Source organism: Octopus sinensis, linkage group LG4 (assembly GCF_006345805.1).
Source record: "Octopus sinensis linkage group LG4, ASM634580v1, whole genome shotgun sequence".
NCBI lineage: Eukaryota > Metazoa > Mollusca > Cephalopoda > Octopoda > Octopodidae > Octopus > Octopus sinensis.
Genome location: NC_043000.1, coordinates 8,824,504 through 8,844,503, shown reverse-complemented (window position 1 = coordinate 8,844,503; position 20,000 = coordinate 8,824,504). Strand labels below are relative to the sequence as shown.

The 20,000-nt window shown below is 37.4% G+C and overlaps 1 long non-coding RNA gene across 1 annotated transcript; it reads left to right on the top strand.

The window, feature by feature from the left end:
* The first annotated feature begins 9,592 nt into the window (after positions 1-9,592).
* Positions 9,593-17,555, top strand: LOC118763199. Its single transcript, XR_004998950.1, has 3 exons — positions 9,593-9,852; positions 10,757-10,758; positions 17,542-17,555. It is a non-coding gene; the product is annotated as an uncharacterized LOC118763199 (long non-coding RNA).
* Positions 17,556-20,000: the final 2,445 nt, after the last annotated feature.

Genomic DNA, 20,000 nt, shown 5'->3' with positions numbered 1-20,000 from the left:
AGTACCTCAATTTCATCTAATTACTTCAGTCTACCGGAGGAATAAAGGTAGAATGTAAGATATTTTCCCAATTTATATTCCTGTGTTATATTTTAATAATTACTGGTATCTTTATATATTAATGTATTTTATGCGTAAAGCAGAATATGTTATACATGTATGTATATTCTTGTAATTGTCATTTTAGTAAATAAATAAATAAATTGACATAATATAACGTCTAAAAGTTGATGAACCACATATTGATCCCCTCCATTTTCTTATTGCTCTATAAATTAATAGTAAAATATCGCTTTACCCTCACCCATTTAGTTCACTCGGTAATGTAATTTCAATGCAATAAAAAACACCTGTGTATTAATAATTGGGTATTCTACGAGCAGTATATTGGATAGATATTATCCCTTAGTTGGTTGGATTCACAACCTCTAACTTTCTTGGAATGTATATATATATATATATATATATATATATATATATATATACACATACATACATATATATATATATATGTATATATATATATATATATATACACATACATACATGTATATATATATATACATATATATATACATATATATATAGATATATAGATATATAGATATGTAGATAGATATCATCATCATCATCATTTAACGTCCGCTTTCCATGCTAGCATGGGTTGGACGGTTCAACTGGGGTCTGGGGAGCCCGAAAGCTGCACCAGTCCAGTCAGATCTGGCAGTGTTTCTACAGCTGGATGCCCTTCCTAACGCCAACCACTCCGAGAGTGTAGTGGGTGATTTTATGTGCCACCGACACAGGTGCCAGACGAGGCTGGCAAACGGCCACGCTCGGATGGTGTTTTTTATGTGCCACCGACACAGGTGCCAGACGAGGCTGGCAGACGGCCACGCTCGGATGGTGTTTTTATGTGCCACCGACACAGGTGCCAGATGAGGCTGGCAAACGGCCACGATCGGATGGTGTTTGTTACATGCCCACAGCACGGAGGCCAGTCGATGCGGTACTGGCTGCGGCCACGTTCGGATGGTTTACTTGTGTGCCACGTGCCACCGGCACTGGTACCACAAAGATACAAATTCCATTGATGTTCATCTATTTTGATTTGTTTTGATTTTCACTTGCCTCAACAGGTCTTCACAAGTGTCACAAGAAGGAAGGTATGCACAGGTGGACTGACTACGTCCCAGGTAGGGGCCACAGGTTATGGCCTGACTAGTCTTCGGATGGTGTTTTTATGTGCCACCGACACAGGTGCCAGATGAGGCTGGCGAACGGCCACGATCGGATGGTGTTTGTTACGTGCCCACAGCACGGAGGCCAGTCGGTGCGGTACTGGCTATGGCCACGTTCGGATGGTTTTCTTGTGTGCCACCGGCACTGGTACCACAAAGATACAATTCCATTAATGTTCATCTATTTTGATTTGTTTTGATTTGATTTGATTTGATTTGTTTTGATTTCATTTTGATTTTCACTTGCCTCAACAGGCCTTCACAAGTATCACAAGGAGGAAGGTATGCACAGGTGGACTGACTACGTCCCAGGTAGGGGCCATGGGATATGGCCTGACTAGTCTTGCCGGGTCTTCGGGTCCCAGGTAGGGGCCATGGGATATGGCCTGACTAGTCTTGCCGGGTCTTCGGATGGTGTTTTTATGTGCCACCGACACAGGTGCTAAATGAGGCTGGCGAACGGCCACGATCGGATGGTGTTTGTTATGTGCCCACAGCACGATGGCCAGTCGATGCGGTACTGACTACGGCCACATTCGGATGGATTTCTTGTGTGCCACCGGCACTGGTACCACAAAGATACAAATTCCATTGATGTTCATCTATTTTGATTTGATTTGATTTGATTTTCACTTGCCTCAACAGGTCTTCACAAGTGTCACAAGAAGGAAGGTATGCACAGGTAGACTGACTAGTCTTGTCGGGTCTTCGGAAGGTGTTTTTATGTGCCACCGACACAGGTGCCAGATGAGGCTGGCGAACGGCCATGATCGGATGGTGTTTGTTACGTGCCCACAGCACGGAGGCCAGTCGGTGCGGTACTGGCTATGGCCACGTTCGGATGGTTTTCTTGTGTGCCACCGGCACTGGTACCACAAAGATACAATTCCATTAATGTTCATCTATTTTGATTTGTTTTGATTTGATTTGATTTGATTTGTTTTGATTTCATTTTGATTTTCACTTGCCTCAACAGGCCTTCACAAGTATCACAAGGAGGAAGGTATGCACAGGTGGACTGACTACGTCCCAGGTAGGGGCCATGGGATATGGCCTGACTAGTCTTGCCGGGTCTTCGGGTCCCAGGTAGGGGCCATGGGATATGGCCTGACTAGTCTTGCCGGGTCTTCGGATGGTGTTTTTATGTGCCACCGACACAGGTGCTAGATGAGGCGGGCGAACGGCCACGATCGGATGGTGTTTGTTATGTGCCCACAGCACGATGGCCAGTCGATGCGGTACTGACTACGGCCACATACGGATGGATTTCTTGTGTGCCACTGGCACTGGTACCACAAAGATACAAATTCCATTGATGTTCATCTATTTTGATTTGATTTGATTTGATTTTTGATTTTCACTTGCCTCAACAGGTCTTCACAAGTGTCACAAGAAGGAAGGTATGCACAGGTAGACTGACTAGTCTTGTCGGGTCTTCGGAAGGTGTTTTTATGTGCCACCGACACAGGTGCCAGATGAGGCTGGCGAACGGCCATGATCGGATGGTGTTTGTTACGTGCCCACAGCACGGAGGCCGGTCGATGCGGAACTGGCTACGGCCACGTTCGGATGGTTTTCTTGTGTGCCACCGGCACTGGTACCACAAAGTGTGTGCCACCGGCACTGGTACCACAAAGATACAGATTCCATTGATGTTCATCTATTTTGATTTGTTTTGATTTTCACTTGCCTCAACAGGTCTTCACAAGTGTCACAAGAAGGAAGGTATGCACAGGTGGACTGACTACGTCCCAGGTAGGGGCCATGGGTTATGGCCTGACTAGTCTTGCCGGGTCTTCGGATGGTGTTTTTATGTGCCACCGACACAGGTGTTAGATGAGGCTGGTGAACGGCCACGATCGGATGGTGTTTGTCATGTGCCCACAGCACGGAGGCCAGTCGATGCGGTACTGGCTACGGCCACTTTCGGATGGCTTTCTCTTGTGTGCCACCGGCACTGGTACCACAAAGATACAAATTCCATTGATGTTCATCTATTTTGATTTGTTTTGATTTGATTTTGATTTTCACTTGCCTCAACAGGCCTTCACAAGTATCACAAGGAGGAAGGTATGCACAGGTGGACTGACTACGTCCCAGGTAGGGGCCATGGGTTATGGCCTGACTAGTCTTGCCGGGTCTTCGGATGGTGTTTTTATGTGCCACCGACACAGGTGCTAGATGAGGCTGGCGAACGGCCACGATATATACATATATATATACATACATACATGCATAGATATATATATATATATATATATATATATATATATATATATATATATATTAGGCTAGCAAGAATATTTATCGAAAAAATTCTTTGTTACCAGTGGTCTAGCGAATAGGAGAAAATTTAGTCAATACACTATACCCCACAAAAATAGGATATCTGAATCACCAGAAAGAGCAGTCAAACTCCAAGCCACTAATTGTTGTAATTATGAAAGTGAATGAAAAATAAAAACCTTTACCTTAATGTCCTAGACCATGCATAGTTTCTGAAGACTTAAATATAGATTGAAATAAAATAATTCCAGTCTATATCTGGCGCTGCTTCTTCAGTAGGTTGCCAAGGAACGAACACATAGATACGGGGCGACAGTCTAGGACAATACGGTAAAGGTTTTTATGTTTCATTCACTTTCAGAATTGCAACAATTAGTGGCTTGGAGTTTAACTGCTCTTTCTGGTGAATCAGATATCCTATTTTTGGGGGTATCCCTTATGTGTTTGAATGTACACTGTTTTCTTCTCTTTATATATATATATATATATACATATACATATATATGATCTTAATAACTTGTCATGTGTGTTTTGAGAGCAGAGTGAAAGCAAGGAAACAGCAGAGGCCACGGACTTGGCATCATGACATCTAGACAAAATATGTGGTCATATCTCTTATCTCTTGAACAAATATACTCATTGCCCATAGCAATATGTAATGAATGAAATAAGTGTAAAAGCTTACAGTAAAATTACAGTAGAAGAGTCTTGTCACTTTAGCGTTTGATTCATTGTCGTTTGGATAGTGTAAGATTTATCACACACCCGACCCCTATCTCTTTTTTCTTTATGTACCATAAAAGCACCAAAAGCAAACTGGATATGAAGAAAAACTTGTATGATCGATTGATATTTCTTATTTTTGTTCTTCACTTTAGTAAGAAATTTCGGTGGCTAGTTGAGATTGTTTTACACCTTGCAACGCCTTGTTGAGATTCAGATAGAAATAAGAACAAAAATAAAAATTAGAAAATGAAAATCTTTGTTTAAATCTGTGTGACGTAGCTGGATTTATAGCAAAACCCAGAGGAAATTTACTGAATGTTATTCCAGGAAAATGAAATGACGAAGTCAAAAGAAGTATTCTTCGGTAATATAACAATACTATTGAGAATGAAATGAAAGACGTAACCATAATAGTGATTTCTTATATAAGCACAAAGCTACGTATCACGGCTGGGGTGGAGACAATTGACTTTATCAAGTCATTTATTTTATCGCCCAATATTGTACTAAAAATAGTATTGAACATAATACTGAAATTTGGGGAAGGGGATAGTCAATTGCATCGACCCCAGTGCCTCACTGGTACTAATTTATCGCGCCCGAAATAATGAAAGACAATGTCGACCTCAGCAAAATATGAACTCAGGACGGGTGATGGGGTGAATACAACTCAGCATTTCGCCTGGCGTGCTAACGATTCTGCCATCTCGCCCCCAATATAAAGCATAACAATCCTTTCTACTATATGCACAAGGCCTGATATTTGGGGAAGAGGTAAGTCGATTATATCTACCCCAGTACGCAACTGGTACTTAATTTATCGAGTAAGAAAGGCAAAGTCGACCTTGGCGGAATTTGAACTCAGAACGTCACGGCAGACGAAATACCTATTTCTTTACTACCCACAAGGGGCTAAACACAGAGAGGACAAACAAGGACAGACAAACGGATTAAGTCGATTATATCGACCCCAATGCGTAATTGGTACTTATTTAATCGACCCCGAAAGGATGAAAGACAAAGTCGACCTCGGCGGAATTTGAACACAGAACGTAAAGACAGACGAAATACCGCTAAGCATTTTGCCCGGATGGCTAAGGATTCTCCAGCTCGCCCACTTACGCCTGGTAGCATTCTACAGTAGTTGTCAGAGGCTGAATAGCAATAGCTTATTATAGTATTTCCACAATGACGACTGGCCGAGGAAAAATACAAGGATTGGTTTCAAAAGAAGTTGGTGGTTAACATTCATTGAAAATTTAAATAAAAATATGCGTTGAAAAAACTATAAAATATTCAAATGTTAAAATACAATGTAAGTGTACTAAAAGAAAGGGACAGTTAATTAAGGCAAATAGGGAAGTCTGTATGTCCCTAAAATCCCTTCAGTTCTGAATCAAGTTGTATCTTCTGTTGAATTACAAACGAAAATTTCGATTCGAACTATTCCGATACTCCAGGATCGATACAATCTCTGGTGAGCAGCATCGTACTCGTAATTCTTCTTTCCAAGTAGTTACTGAAAAAAAACCTGATAAGGGCAAAATGTCATTTTAGCGGTTTGTTTCGTTGTACGTTTGGATAGTGTAAGATTTGCTACAATCCGTAACCCTCTCGCTTTCTTTATATACCGTAAAAACACCAAAAACCAAACTGGATATAAAGGGAAAAAAACTTCTATGCACAATTAATATTTCTTATGACGTTATTTATTTTAGTCAGAAATTTCGGTGCCTGGTTGGCATTGTTTTACATGTACAGCTTGTAAAGAGCTGGCAGAAACGTTAGCATGCCGGGCGAAATGCGTAGTCGTATTTCGTCTGCCGTTACGTTCTGAGTTCAAATTCCGCCGAGGTCGACTTTGCTTTTCATCCTTTCGGGGTCGATAAATTAAGTACCAGTTGCGCACTAGGGTCGATGCAATCGACTTAATCCGTTTGTCTGTCCTTGTTTGTCCCCTCTGTGTTTAGCCCTATGTGGGCAGTAAAGAAATAAGAAGCTCACTTGGTGTAGTTGATGAAATAGCCACCAGTTAAAATACGCAGTCACTTGTAATACCCTATACTTCTTCTCGGAGAAACTTTTTCGACAGAAAAAAAAGCCCAGGTGCTTTTAAAAAAAACAGTGATGATGATGATAATGACGACGACGATGATGATGGTAATGATGATGATGATGATGATGATGATGATGATGATGATGATGATGATGATGCTGATGATGATGATGATGAAGATGATGATGATGATGATGATGATGATGATGATGGCGACGATGATTATGGGGATGATGATGACACAACAACGATGACGACATCGACGACGACGATGATGATGATGATTTCGGTTTCCTGTCCTGGGGTTTCAGGCTTTTACAAAAATGATCGAAAAATATTCGAATGAAAATGCCAATGAATACTAGTTTTATGTATATTTTTCTTTTTACTTTCCGTTTTTGTTCTTTCAGTCTTAGAAAACTGTGTCTATATATATATATAAAAAATAATAATAATTTGCCATTTAGAAAATGCTAAATTTTGTTTATAATTTTAATTTTCTGTCTGCGAATAACATTGTACTAGATCGTCAGCAAGATAGAGCACGCGCGCACATACATAACAATACATACAGAGACATACACACAGCGTGAGTGACAGAGAGAGTGAGAGAGAGAAGAGGAAGAAGAAGAGGAGGGGGAGAAGAAGAAAGGAGAAGAAGGAAGGAGAAGAAGAAGAAAAGGAAGAAGAAGAAGAAGAAGAAGAAGAAGAAGAAGAAGAAGAAGAAGAAGAAGAAGAAGAAGAAGAAGGTAATGATGATGATGATGACAAAAAACACGATGTTGAAGAAGTAGAAAAAATAAGAGACGACGACAAGACGACAACGATGACAAAAAAGAAGCAGCAGTAGCAGCAGCAGAAACAGCAGCAGCAGCAGTAGCAGTTGTAGTAGTAGTAGTAGTAGTAGTAGTAAAAGAAGAATTGATCGCCAGCACTTTATGTGTCAGTAAATTTGAGCCTACGTGATTTGAATCGCAAAAGTTAAAGACTCTTACGACACAGCTCTATCGATTCTTATATGGGCGCGCGCGCGCGTTTATGTGTGCGTGCGCGCATATATATATGCATTTTTCTTTGATTTTAGTTTAAGTTCTTGACAGAGTTGAAGTCGGTTAACAAAGCTAGAAGATATTTTTAAGTTAAGAGAGTTCACGGTGTTTGTAAATATGTGGTTGGTTTCGTGTGCTAGTTGAACTGTCGATACATACACCGAAGTATGTGCATCTGTTCACTTAAAAATCTCAGATGTAGAATTTTCAGAATGTCTTACAAACTTTCACTGTGCCACTAATAGATCTGATTTGGAGAATCCACCTCAGATTCTTTTGCTGTTTTTCCTTGAATCCGAATACAGTAATCTCTCGACTATCGCGGGTGTAATGGATTTGCAAACTCCATATTAATGGCTCATAGATATCCTCATTCTTTTGTATTTTTCTAACCACATAATTGTCCAGAGGGCAGCTGATATCCACAACAGAGCATATATTTTCTTCATGGTCCCACACAATGATATCTGGCTGACTGTTTTAATTTGGAGGTTGTTTTAATTTTTAAGTTCCACCGATACACTTTTGACACATCGGTCTCAATATGGTCAACTTCAGTTAAGTTATAGATATTTTCTTTTTGTTATCCTGTTCTGGCCACCGTATCATGCTTCATCCATGTATGTATGTATGTATGTATGTATGTATGTATGTATGTATGTATGTATGTATGTATGTATGTATATACAAGCACACATATTTGCATCTGCTGTATATACTGTATATTTCCAAAGCATGGACATATGTGACGTAGATTTGTTATGATATTAACATATTTGGCTTTCATCTCCTCTGTGTCAGAATATAAAAGAGAAATGCGCATCAGCCCAAATTACCCATGGGTTAGCATGTATAAAGGAATAATTTGCCATGTATTAGCGTTTGAGTTAGTGAATTCTGCAAGAGTCAATATGCGTTCCGTTTCTTATAAAGGCACCATAGCAAAATGTATGCAATTTTATGTAGATTCGACATATATCAAATATATGTCATTTGGAAACAGTACTTTCGTTTATACGTGCGGTGTGGATGCAGTAAATTTCCTGTCGGGAAACAAAAGATGTATATGTTACAACAGTGAATATTTTTATTTTCCATAAACAAGATAGAAAAAAAGAAACAGCACAAAACAACCTAAAACAGGGAAACGAATGGACACGAATTGTGCGGTGCTGGTGATTACATACACTACCATCGCAAACTTTGAAGACTTAAGATACGGAAAAAGAAAAGAGAATGAATAACAAAACAAACAAAAAAGTGCCGTAAAACGAAGAAAGGAAATGTGTAAGAATAAATATCTGCAGAAAGATTCATATTTAAAGGAACGGAAGAAAATGTAAGAGGGATAAACAGACACAAGGAAGTGAAGAACGAAAACAAAAGAAGCTCGTTTAACAGGTGAATACATTCATCAATAACTTAAGAGAGCGGTGTGGAATAAATGGAAGGTTGACGTCTAGCTGGATGGTCTTTATATCTTTCATAGACACACGCAAGCACATACACAAAGCACACAAGACACACACCCATACACACTCATACACCCACACACGCGCACGCGAGCGCATACATTTATTTATTTATAAAAGGCATGATGCTGTGGACCTGTCTGATATATGTATGTATACAGGGTGAGCTAAAAGTAACTAGGCATTAGAAATTGCTTATAGAATTTTTAGTATCACTTAAGTCATGACGAAACCTTTTTTTTACACTGACGACACTAATGGGGATTCCTTATTTTCTTATTGTCTTATTTCATATTTCTTGTTTTCCAGATGGCTTGTTGCTTCACTGTTCAGGAGTATGCTATGAAGTGTGGAATTCTATTGTTCTGGTTCAGTGATGATGGCGTGCATGGAAAGGTAAGCATGCAACACTACGTCCAGAGACAATAAAAAGTTGTCATGCAAAGCTGATGACCACAGGCTCTGTGAACGATGCAAGAAGAAGTGGCCGTCCAACCACATTCCGATCAGCGGAGAACGTGGCAACAGTGAAGGAAATGTTTAATTGCAGTCTACAAAAGTCAACACGTCTAGCAGCTCGTGAGAGTGGACTAACCAGACACACAATACGTACGGTGTTGCATAAAGAATTGAATTTTCGTCCGTGGAAGCCCCATTACGTGCAGGAGATAAGACCTGAGGACTGTGAGTGCAGAAGTCCAGAACTCCAGAACTCCAAGAGATCCTGATCTCACTCTATGGGATTACACAAAAGAGGAGGTATACAAGACAAAACATCGCACCCTGGAGGACTTGGAGACACGGATTCAGGAGGTACTCAATGATATCCCAGATGTCGTCCTTCAGAACGTTGTTCATTCCATCCTTGGCTGTTTGAGGAAACTGGTTGAAGCCACCGGTGCTTACGTTGAAATATGAAGATTTACTTTCATTTTCCCATGTAATAAAGAACATGTATAATTTATTTCAATGAATTTGTAAACGGAATATAGATTTTATTGCCAATGTTTAATGCCTACTTAGTTTTCACCCATACTGTATATTAATTATTGAGACGCTATAAATACCCCTTAGAGGGATGTTAGCATACAAGTTCCCCGGTTTTATCCAGTGAATCAGTGAAGTACTAAGAGGATGTTAGCTTTTCATTGATGGAAATGGGTATATTATCATTTACTAGCAAATCTACCCATCTACGATGGCGACATAACATGAGGGTGGGAAGTCATAACAGCAGTATATATTGAGAAATGTGTAAATGGACTTGGTAGATTACTGGGTGACGTCTTAGAGAAATCATATTATTGTAAGTGATACAGCATTCTATGGCAGCTATGTGACGTGTTTGCGACTAAGTGACCTGTGGTGATGACTCACTCCTGAATTGAAATAGGCTTCCAGGCTCTGTATCATGAATGGTTATGTGGACCACCCCTTACGAAAGACAGAGATTCCTTCGAGCGCTATATAAAAAGTATTAAGAAAAAAATGTTATTTAGATATACTTTTATTTTAGTTGTTTAATTATTTTACGCTTGTTTATACTCTTGTACATTCAAAGTTCACGGATTTCCTTATTTAAATTTTGAATCATAAATGATAATATCATCATGATTACAAAACAGCTTTGTAGACGATATTTTTTGTCTGGTCGACACTAATTTTCAAATTACTGGAGTCTGTTACTCTACTCCTAGCGACTTATAACTGGTCGTGTGTAATCATTGGAGTGGGTAAAAATAAACCGACACGATCTAAAGTCTGACCCTGTGCCTTGTTTGCTGTGATTGCGCGAGCAGAATCTTTAGGATTGCAACAATTCAAACTACCTTTCCCTGTTCTGTGCGAATAATGTCTGGATGCTCTGGTGTCATAGGTTATTTTGATTGACAAAACTGAGATGTAAACAACAGCCGCTTCGTTTAGCCGTTTCGAATCCTGCTCGAGACTGACACACTTCAATAGCCACTAAATAATCACACATACTTTTTCCATTTTATTTTCGCTATTAACCGTCCTCGCGATCCTTTTCGTATCTACGATGGGGCCACGAGCTACACGATGAAAACCCAGAGTTACTCGTGGTCGGTGAATTTTTAATAAAAATGCGAGGGTGGTTTATCATTCCACGAAATAATCAAACTTTCTGATTTTTTAATGCTAAAAACCTTCCTGACGACCGTCTTTGTAATCCCAAAACATATCGTAACCATTGGCTCAGCTGTCTGGCTGTGAAGAGGGAACAGACAAAGTGACGGACAGACAGACGGACATAACACCCAATATAGTATGATAGCAAATCTGTCCATCTACAATGGGAAATAAAGGGATACTATCACAAATCTAAACCCTCTAAATTCACGAACTATACTGGGTGGGGAAACCCAGAGAAAACCCTCATCGTCGGAATTTTCACAAAACAAAATCAAAGGGGGTTTGAAAATACAATACTCAATGTCTACCAAATAATTATACTTTTTCACATTTCTTTTTCGATTACATTTCTTTTTCGTTACTAGCGTATATGCAATTTGATTTTATTATTATTTTTAATGTATTTGGATAAACAATACCTTCCATACAGTTAACGGTAAGCAAAACTATTTATTCTTAAATTTTTATTATTACTTGCGAGAATATGAATGCCAGTATAGCTTATTAATTACTTTAAAATTTTTCTAAGCCACTTAATCATAACTGCTAGTTTTAATAGATTAATCATTAATTTCTAACTTATATTATTTAAACTATAAAACATAGTTATTATTTACCGTGTTTTTAAGAACATTTATATACACACACGCACACATCCGAATTGAATGTTGAGTATGGCAATAATCACTCGATTCATTGAGATGTGATTCCTTTTTCTGGTCAATTTCTAACCTTGACGAAATGTCTAATTCACTGTATTCAAATTACATCTTTAATTTAATTTAATTATTTGATATTTGAATTAATTGAACATGGAAACAGCTGCAGGTTTTAAGAAATTGATGGTGCTTCAAATTGGATTTGTATTACTATGTTGATGTCTATCTGGTGATTTCTCCGTTTTCTTATATATATATATATATATAGCAAGAGAGAGAGAGAGAGAGAATGAGGGAGAGAGACATTTGCACGTATATATGTATATATATATATATTATATTTTATATTTCTATTTCCTTGTCTAATTATATTTACAATATATTTTGTATAATGCCTTTGCTGTTATGTAATGGTGTGTAATAAAGTATTGATTGTGTATCATCTGTTGGTTGATGTTTGATTGATTTAAGTATGTTTCTCCATTTTCTAATTCTGTATATATATATATATATTTTCATAAAGCTTCCTGTTATATATATATATATATATATATATATATATATATATATATATACATACATATAGTATGCATGTATGTATGCGTACATTTTTATATATATATAATGTTTATATGCGTGCTCCAGCATGGCTGCAGTCAAATAGCTGAAACAAGCAAAAGAATAAAAGAATATCTATATCTATATACACACATACATGCATTTATATATATATATATATATGGAGATCGCCATGTTGATTCGTTAGCTACTGCACGCATTTTTTTTTTTTTTTTTCTCTCCTTCTTTCTGTGTTTTTCTCTCTCTGTGTATCTTTCTGTTGAAGAGCGTAGGCTCGAAACGTTAAAGACTTGTTTTATTTATATTTCCTGAGCGCCATACTAATACAATTGTTCGTTTGTTTTCCACCTGCCTTCGTCTTTTGTTTATTTTCATAAAGCTTCCCGTTATATATATATATATATTATATATATATATATATATTATATATATATAATATATATATATATATATAGTATATATATATATATATATATATATCTATATATATATATTATATGTGGTGTGTGTGTGTGTGTGTGTGTGTGGTGTGTGTGTGTGCTTGCTTGCTTGCGTTTATGTTGACACTGGATTTTCGAATTAATCTAGCATTTGGCAAGCAGACCAGTTCTTGAAAATCTTTTCGATTCTATTCCTAACCTAAACTCTCAGCATTTTCTGTAATCCGAACTCTCAGCAAATCATTATGTACATAAGTGACAGGTAGGGTGCGTATTGTCTTACTCGATTAACAAATATGGCAGAAAAAGAAAGCGACAACAACAACGACGACGACAAGGAAGAAGAAGAAGAAGAAGAAGAAGAAGAAGAAGAAGAAGAAGAAGAAGAAGAAGAAGAAGAAGAAGAAGAAGAAGAAGAAGAAGAAGAAGAACAACAACAACAACAACAACAACAACAACAACAACAACAACAATTCGGTGTGCGCAATTGAAACAACATTTTGTTAAGTCATCTTTGTATCATGCAAAAAGTTTGATGCTGTGGACTTGTCTGAATAAAATTTCCCCATAGAATTGTGTTACAAATACAAAATATATCAGAGGGAGACGAACATCAACGCTCGCGAATTTCGTTTCAGCTGGTGACAGTTGGCTGCAAATTATTGACGAATCTTAAGAAAGGCGAAAAACGTCTCTCATTCTCGCGAGCGCAGCAACAATGCCGTTCGCCTCGCTCCGGTATATCAGCAGCATCTTCTAACTGTGTGCATTCAGTATGATACACAAATAGTAATTTTAATTTAATACAATTTGAAATTTGTACAGCCTATCAAAAAAAACAGAAACAGCATAGAAGGAGAAAAAAATGTACGGTCGGTTTGCAAGAGATGTGAACGCCAAGAGAGACTCAGAGGACCAGTGGCTATGGATAAGGAGGAGTAATCTGAATATAGAGACAGAAGCACCCGAGTGCAGCTCAAGAACAAACGTTAAGGACCAATTATGTGAAGTGCAGAATAGACAACACTACCAACAGCGACAAAAGCAGAATGTGTGGTGAGAGAGGTAAAACAGTATGGCATATCGTTAGCGAATGGCACAACGCGAATACAAAAGACGCCATGATAATGGGGAAAAAATGATCCATTGAGAGCTCTGTGGAATGCACGGCCTACAAAGAGCAAAGACGTGGTATGAGAAAACCCCAGGAGTTACCGAGAATAAGATTTGCAAAATCCTGTGAGATGCAATGATTCAGTGCGATCACCTGACCAGACATCGGAAACCGGACATTGTTGTGGTGTATAAAAAGGAAAGAACAAGCATGATAATCGACTTGGCATGCCCCGGTGACAACTGAATCAATGTGAAAAAAAGAAGAAAAAATAAACAACCATGACAATTTGAAGTGGAAAATACGAAGGTCGTGGTGAATGAGGAGAGTAGACGTGATAGCAATAGTAATTGGCGCACTTGAAAGTATCAGTACTCAACAAGGCTGAAAAATATTGGTGCAAAATCAACATTGCTTGGAACTGCAAGAATTCTTCGCAGGGTTCTTGAAGCGTGACCATTAAACAAGTGTCACTTTAGTCTGCTTACTATCACCAGCTGACACTTTCCTTCATACCCAGCAAAATAAGCTGTGAGTTTTCATCACATGATAATAATAATAATAATAATAATAATAATAATAATAATAATATAATAATAATGATAATGATAATAATAATATTAATAATAATAATAATAATAATAATAATAATAATAATAATAATAATAATAATAATAATAATATAATAATATAATAATATACTGGACTAAACTAAACACAAAAGAAATAGACAAAGAAAAATCCCAGCAATGGTTGAGAAGCTCAGGACTCAAAGCAGAAACAGAGGGATTTTTAATTGCAGCACAAGACCAAAGCCTCCCCACCAGAAATTACCAAAAACATGTAATGAAAAGAAATATTACAAGTAACTGCAGAATATGTGGAGATGGACAAGAAACAATAAATCATATTATCTCTAGCTGCCCAGTCCTGGCTAAGAAGGAATATATTCACAGACATGACAGAGTTGGAACCTACATACATTGGAAGCTATGCCAACATTATGGAATAACAACAGAAAAAAGATGGTATAGGCACACACCAGAAAAGGTCACAGAAAACGAGAAAGCAACCATACTCTGGGATATGCCGATACACACAGACAGAGAAATTAAGGCCAACAGACCAGATATAGTTGTCAGAGACCATGAAGAAAAAAAAAATGCTTTCTAATTGATGTATCAATAGCGGCTGATGACAACGTGTCTCTAAAAGAAATGGAGAAACTCTCAAAATACAAAGACCTGGAAATAGAGGTAACTAGAATGTGGAATCTGAAAACAGAAACAATTCCTATCATAGTAGGTGCATTAGGCATGATAAAAAAATATTCAGACAAATACATAACAAAAACACCAGGACTTACAAACATATAACATACAGAAAATTGCATACTAGGCACTGCACACATCCTACGCAGAACACTTTCCATACAATAACCATCAGAGCATCACAACAAATCACAGCACATACCCAAGGCACACAGAGCTGCGCTCGGTAGTGAAGTGAAAGCAAGCTATAAAAATAAAACTACTGAATAATAATAATAATAATAATAATAATAATAAAATAATAATAATATAATAAATAATATAATAAAATAATAATAATATAATAATAATAATAATAATAATAAGAATAATAAATAATAAAATAATAATAATAATAATAATAATAATAATATAATATAATATAATAATAATAATAATAATAATAAATAATAATAATAATAATAATAATAATAATAATGTAGCATAAATAAAATGTCAAATGTTTTGGTGCGTGAGTTTTTGGCCCACTCTATCTTTATTGCAAATACACAAATGAGATTTGTTATATTTAATTTTGGTTTAAAGTAATACATATTTTTCTTTTGAAAATCAGTATTTATTACTTCATTTTCTAATAAGCAGCAAGGAATTTGTTAAAAGTTAATATAATAATTATTGTATGTTTGCCATATTTCCTCATATTAACCACGGTGGAAAAAGCATACTTCCAAAGTTCTCATTGATGTGACAGGAGACACAATAATAATAATAATAATAATAATAAATAATAATAATAATAATAATAATAATAATAATAATAATAATAATAATAATGATGATGATGATGATGATGATACAAAATCTATTTGTCAAACATAATCAACGAACTTACTGGAATAAAGTTTGAGAGAGAAAAATGAATAACAGTCGGCCTTTAAGCGTAAAATATACCTCTTACAGAGATAGTATTTACCGAAACGTCACCATCGTTTAAACTCAGAAGTTGTCGTTATTTTCTTTCAGAATACCGAATGATTTATTGAAGCCATATAATATGTTTACCTGTGAAATGAATATAGACATTTTACTTACAGCTAACAAAAGCAGATTCTAGATCATTTCTTCTTTTATTTTCTATTACTCGATGTGGATGTACTAAATGACCGTCAGTTTCTGATGGCCATTTAGTAGTTATTAAGGGTGGTTAGAAAGGTTAAAATGCAAATTGAAGCTGAATTGCTGAATTATCCCATCGGGTGCTATTCTGAAAATTTTAGCAAATATAAAGTCATGCCGACATGGCTTCTGATTTGTATAAAGAGTGGGAAGAATGTATTTGCATATTATTCACCAAAAGCGTGATTTAACGTCGTTACACTTGCTAATGTATGTCTAGTTGTTGAGTCCATTCGCTCCCTGCTAAATTCTATTTCAACTCATCTCATATTAAGTAGTGTGGCGTCATATATAGATCTGTATTTTAATCAATTAAGTTTTAATGAATTTTTACAGCATTTTCTTGTATTTTCTTGCCTTTAAGTCTTTTCTTTATAACATTTACGTTTGCTCAAAGAGGTTATTATTTTATGAATTTAAAGTTAATAAAATCTAATGACTATGATTAAAGTAGATCGTCATACGTGTTGACGAGGCTGGTCTAATATTTTACTTTTACTCCGTCACTGGGTCACAGCCAAGCTGGAGCACACTCTCCAACGGTTTCAGTGAATTACATCAAAATCAGTGCTTCGTCTGTCCGCTATAAAATTTTCTGTTATGGCCACAAGGGCCGCACACGAAACAAAGGACGATATAAAAGGAAAAGTTGTTTACATACATTGTAAACAATGAAATAATAACAATAATAAAATTATAAAATATAAAACTCTCCAGTAGCGAGAACTCCACACAAGGTTGACTAAGGAACCCCACAGATCCTGAGTTACCCTGCTCACCAGGTGCACCATGGTAAGTGCTAGGTCCGTTTACTCCGGGACTTTCTTGCTACATTCACCCAGCTTTCAAGACATTTAATGGGAGACAGCAACTCCCTCTGCACCTTATGTTGCTCTCCAAGTGGAACCTGAAAAAGTTTATGTAACTTGGCCAAAAAGAAAACTGCCGCTCTTCAGTCCCTTCAGTCGCGCCCGCCATACAACTTCTTTCGCCATAGAAAGCAAATGTTCGGCATAGCCTCACAAGTCAGCAATGTACAACCATTGTACGAGTGTGTATATAATGATTTCGTCATTTTGCGTGCATCTCGGTTGAAAATCTACTCTACAAGTATATACTCTACAAGTGCCAGACCAGAGATTTACTGGAAGTTTTCCATGGGCCATCCAGTTGATTTTTATCAACGCCCAAGGCTTCCCCGATGTCGCAGCCTTAGCGCATGGCTACGCATCATTAACCATGGAATGCTTAACCCTCCTCTCAAGGCATGTTATCAGCAAGTGGACTGTCTGACCAATGGAACACGTCCCCTCTAAAGAAATCGGAAGAGCAAGCGCTCCCATCTGGTTTGCTACGAAGCAGACAAGGTGTGAGTGACAGAGGTGGTATCAGATGACGATTGCCATATGCGCATTGCTACCTTCGCCCGGCCCTTCATAAACACTCTCCTCCTCAGCCAACGTCTGGGTGAGACTGACCACCCTGCTTGTCACCTCCTTCCAAACATCGGGCAATTTAACCAGTGCGGCCATCTAGCGCCCCACGACTCTGTTGGACGGTATGGACTTGCCTGCTCAGGTGCCGAGTTGCAGGTTCACCGACTTCTCCTTTTGCTCACCGCCTCTTAGTTCCTCAGAGTTGCGCTGATCACATCAGTGTGTTTCGTGTTCGACATTATCACTATAACGTTGTCCACATGTACAAACACGAATCTTCCACATCCTAGTTCGCGCAGGATGCCCCTCGAAACCTCTAACTTCTGCAGTAATGGTTCTACACTTAGCACGTACAGAAGTAAAGAGAAGTGTCATCTTTGGTGGACTGAGCGCATAAATACTAAACGGTTCCGACAAGTGCCCGCTTACCCTGAACACCGAGCAAAAAGCGCTGTACATTGCAGCTATCCAGCTTCTGAAAACGGATCGGTTTCGGTAGGATGTGAATCCAGAATATGAAAAACCGGAAGAAACGCCCCAAAGCATTTCTTCTGACGCTCCAACAATTCTGCCAATCTCCCACCATTTATGATAATTTCTGATTTAGATACAAGAAAAGTAATTTCTAGGAATGGAGTTCAGTCGATTGTATCGAGTCCATTATTTGGCTGATGCTTATTTTATCATAGAAAGATGAAATGCAAATTAAGCAAAAAATACCGCATGACATTTTGTCAGATGTTCGAACGATTATGCAAATCCACTACTACTACTACTACTACTACTACTACTACTACTACTACTACTACTACTACTACTACTACTACTACTAATAATAATAATAATAATAATAATAATAATAATAATAATACTTGTAGTAGTAGCAGTAGCAGCAACAGCAGCAGCAGCAGTAGTGTAGTAGAAGTAGTAGTAGTAGTAGTAGTAGTAGTAGTGGTAGTAGTAGTAGTAGTAGTTGTTGTTGTTGTTGTGTTGTAGCTGATTGCAGTCGAACTGAATAATATCATGAACGTGCAAACATGGCGCTTTCTGCAAAATACAGAACAAATTCGATATTACCAAAGCCAAAAATATACACGAAAGCTCAAGAAAGTTATATGAGATCACTAATGTGTAATACTGATATTTATTGTATTTATTACTTTGATTATAGTATACAAAATATACAGAGCGCAATGAATTTTTGAATACAAATAAAATCAGAACAAATCGATATTAATAAGTGCTACTGATGGTTATTGCCTCATGGTTATTATATGCGATTATTTCACCCAAACTTTGCTTTTAATAACACACATATTGGAAAATAAGAACAAAATAAGCACCAAACACAAGCAAGATAGAATTAAACGAACGTTTGAACATAAACAAAAAACAAAATGGAATCAGCTAATTTAATAATTGCTACTACCACCGAGATCTTTACCCGCGGTCGGCTTCACCCGGGCTCGTGCCCGCGGCTTCCTTTACAAATCACCTATGTCTGTTGATAGCATAGTAACAAAAATCATTATAAACCGGGGCATAGAATATGAGGAATTTCACAGCGTGAGTTTATTGTGATTACGATCTGAAAATAATGTAGTGCGTGACTCAGAAGCAATGTGCTCTGAAAATCTCAGCTCTGAAAATCTCAGCTCTGAAAATCTCAGCTCTGAACGACCAATTTCCTCCTGCAACTTCAATAAAGAACGTTAGGCTAATGAACTGTACATTACATATCAACACTTTAAGTACTATAAAGAAAGATATAAGAGCTGTGAGGAAAATAGAAAGTGAGAAACGTCACTGCAAACACATTTGCTAAAGTACAGAGATTTATCATAAACAATAACAAGATCTCAAAAATTGAAATAGGACGACGCATTGAAAATAAAACAAAATAATCGAATTTTTCTTATGAAAAGGATCCACCGAAACCCATTGGTAGCATCATAATAGAATCCACTACATACAAAACAAGATTTTGCAAAGGAAAGAAAACAATACAACAAAACGACTATACATAAAATAAATCAACCCTCAAGACGCAGTACAAGCACTGTAGAAACTATCAGACAGGAAACAAGCAAATCAGAGACAAAAATCTACATTCCAAAATGAGAATATAATTTTAATTTCAAATTTTGGCACAACTTCGCGGGAGGGACTAAGTAGATTAAATCGACCCCGGTGCCCAACTGATGCTTATTTTATCGACCCCGAAAGATAAAAGTCCACCCCGGCGGAATTCGAACTCTGAACGTAAAAACGGACGAAATACCGCTAAGCATGCCGCCCAGCGTGCTAATGATTCTGTCAACTCGCCGCCTTAGAATGGGAA